The sequence below is a fragment of the Drosophila erecta genome, unplaced genomic scaffold, assembly GCF_003286155.1.
Source record: "Drosophila erecta strain 14021-0224.00,06,07 unplaced genomic scaffold, DereRS2 tig00000386-arrow-arrow-pilon, whole genome shotgun sequence".
NCBI classification, from domain to species: domain Eukaryota; kingdom Metazoa; phylum Arthropoda; class Insecta; order Diptera; family Drosophilidae; genus Drosophila; species Drosophila erecta.
This window is the reverse complement of record NW_020825236.1, coordinates 398,506-402,234: the sequence shown is the minus strand read 5'-3', so window position 1 is coordinate 402,234 and position 3,729 is coordinate 398,506.

Genomic DNA, 3,729 nt, shown 5'->3' with positions numbered 1-3,729 from the left:
AAAATAAGAGAAAACAACAAAACAATCCACAAACATATTAACGTCTATTGTCACATGTTCACTAACCTCTAAATTACACTCTATTGAATACTTATTTAATTTATGCATTACAGTTAAAGTCGAAAACATAAAAAAAAAAAAAAAAACTACAAAGGTGGAAGTAAGCACAGCAGCACTACACGAATGGCATACACCAACAACACGTCACCTAATCACCTTTCTCCGATCCGTCCATTCCCCTTATGGCCTTCTCTTCGGACTGGGGGGGGGGGGGGGGGGGGGGGGGGGGGGAGGAGTTAACATGCCCCTCTTCCCGGCCACAGGGAAACAACACCGACCCGGCAACAAATCCAGAGCCGAGGAGTTTGAACGAAGATCGCCAACACGAACTTTTTGTAATAAAGAGGCTCACTCTCGTTTCATACCCCGAACTACACAGTTGTTTTTTTGAAAGGTTTTCCTTCCCCGGCCACAGGATTGTAACTCACGCGTATCTGCTTGCGCAACACTCGTGGGGCCGTACGAGCGTCCGGTTGCGGAACATACGTTGCACCTAGTATGGGCATGACAGTTTTGGGCGGTTTATGAGCGTTGCAGTAGGCGTGGCAAAAAGTGTTTTGACAAATCTATAGATATTTACAAGATATATTAAAAAGTGAAACAAGATAGAATGCTACAGTCAAGTTCCCCGATTATCAGATACCCGTTACTCAGCTAGTGAAAGTGCATAAGAAAAATTTAAAAAAATTATATTGAATATCGGTAGAAATTGGTAGTGAGAGCTTTGTGCTGTTTGTGGGCGTTAAAGTGAGCGTGGCAAAAATTCGTTTGGCAAACTTATAGAAATTTACAAGATATATTGAAAAATGAAAAAATATTAAATTTTTCAAAAGTGCGTTACAGTTATATACGGTTTGTGGGCGTAGGAGTGGCGCGGCAAACAGTTTTTGAAAATAAAACCTGTAGAAATTTACAAAAATTAAAAAATATTTAATTTTTCAAAAGTGTGGGCGTGAGAGTTTTAGGCGGTTTGTGGGCGTTGGAGTGGGCGTGGAAAAAACTTGTTTGGAAAACTATTTTTTTGAAAAATATCACATTTTTAAAAAGTGTGGGCGTGACAGTTTTGGACGTTTTATGGCAAAAATTTGTTTGGCAAGATTTATTTACAAGACATATTCAAAAATGGAAAAATATCACATTTTTCAAAAGTGTGACAGTTTTCGTCGGTTTGTGGGCGTAGGATTGGGCGTGGCAAAGAGTTTTTTTTTGCAAACTTATAGAAATTTGCAATTTATAGGCGGTTTATGGGCGTGGCATAATTTTGTTTGGCAAATCTATAGAAATTTACAAGATATATATTCAATAATTTAAAAATATCAAATTTTCCCAAAGTGTGGGCTTCACAGCTTTCGGCGTTTTGTAGGCGTGGCCAAAAGTTTTTGAAAAGTCTACAAAAATGCGCTGACCGAGGGATGTTGATGAAAATTTTCTGAAGTGTCCATTTTCGATTGTCCACTGATGGTAGGTCTTTTCCTTTTTAATTCCGAATTTTGAGCGTTAATGGCCGACTTTGTAAATGGTTTATGGAATTTTGTGCGATTCCCTGAATAACTTTTGGGGCAAGTTCCTGTTCCAGCTGCCGATTATTCTGAATACTCTGGTTTTGTCTAGCATTGCACTATGGTCCAGAAATCGTTTTTTTGTCATTAAGTCAAAATTTTTATGTCAATATATCGTCCTTTATCAATTATTTTCTAAAAGAAAATTTATCAAATAAATAAAAAACAAAAACAAAACTGACCAAAAGCTTTACTAAAGCTTTTAATGAGCTTTTAGGGGTGCAGTGTTAAACAGCTGATTGAGAGAAGGAAATTCCCGCCAAATTATTTGCTTACTTTTGCACGTGGTACGATTGTTAATACGCATCCAAACGCATATCACGCATAAACGCATATACGCATATCAAACTGTTGCGCGTGGTGACCGTTTGTATGTGTATTTCACCAGAATAGTAATTTCATCACTATGGTAATATTGCATCAGCCCATCTTTGCATTGGGAATGGTTGTTGTAGTTCTGTAGTTCTGAGAACAACTGTTTTGCGCGGCGATAGGCTGGCGCCGCAGTCGCTGACTGCGAGTTTTAACATAGTTCTGAGAACAACTATTTTGCTTGATAGGCTAACGCCGCTGCCGCTGACTACGAGTTGTTATAAAAAAAATAAGTGGTAAAGAGCTAGATCAGTCGAATATTAGACTTCATTGTGACCAGACGCATTGTGATCAGTCGCCGCTAACACAACGGGATCTTCCGCTCAGTGGTTTATAAAAATAATTGTGAGTTGTGTGATTAACGACCGAATATGTGTACAACAATCGCTGTTAAGGCACCGGGATCGATTTCACTTATCAATTTACATGAACGCAAATTTATTTTACATATAAAGGAAAAAAAATAATAAATAAAATTAAAATTTGACACAGTGATACACTTTCTTTCAGCAAGATCAAGTAAGCATGTATGTGTATGCGACGCATCACTGTACATTGGCTGCCGCCAAGAGCTGATGTTGCGCCAGAGTGGCGTCGCGACGCTTGACGCCGTGTTCGCTGTACACTGTTGAATTCTTTTTGCACCCCACGCACTGCGAGAATAGAACCACTTCAAAAAAATAAATAAATAAATAAAAGCAATAAAAATAATTCAAGAAATATACATATGTATATAAAAAGAACAACAAAAATAAGAGAAAACAACAAAACAATCCACAAACATATTAACGTCTATTGTCACATGTTCACTAACCTCTAAATTACACTCTATTGAATACTTATTTAATTTATGCATTACAGTTAAAGTCGAAAACATAAAAAAAAAAAAAAAAACTACAAAGGTGGAAGTAAGCACAGCAGCACTACACGAATGGCATACACCAACAACACGTCACCTAATCACCTTTCTCCGATCCGGCCATTCCCCTTATGGCCTTCTCTTCGGACTGGGGGGGGGGGGGAGGAGTTAACATGCCCCTCTTCCCGGCCACAGGGAAACAACACCGACCCGGCAACAAATCCAGAGCCGAGGAGTTTGAACGAAGATCGCCAACACGAACTTTTTGTAATAAAGAGGCTCACTCTCGTTTCATACCCCGAACTACACAGTTGTTTTTTTGAAAGGTTTTCCTTCCCCGGCCACAGGATTGTAACTCACGCGTATCTGCTTGCGCAACACTCGTGGGGCCGTACGAGCGTCCGGTTGCGGAACATACGTTGCACCTAGTATGGGCATGACAGTTTTGGGCGGTTTATGAGCGTTGCAGTAGGCGTGGCAAAAAGTGTTTTGACAAATCTATAGATATTTACAAGATATATTAAAAAGTGAAACAAGATAGAATGCTACAGTCAAGTTCCCCGATTATCAGATACCCGTTACTCAGCTAGTGAAAGTGCATAAGAAAAATTTAAAAAAATTATATTGAATATCGGTAGAAATTGGTAGTGAGAGCTTTGTGCTGTTTGTGGGCGTTAAAGTGAGCGTGGCAAAAATTCGTTTGGCAAACTTATAGAAATTTACAAGATATATTGAAAAATGAAAAAATATTAAATTTTTCAAAAGTGCGTTACAGTTATATACGGTTTGTGGGCGTAGGAGTGGCGCGGCAAACAGTTTTTGAAAATAAAACCTGTAGAAATTTACAAAAATTAAAAAATATTTAATTTTTCAAAAGTG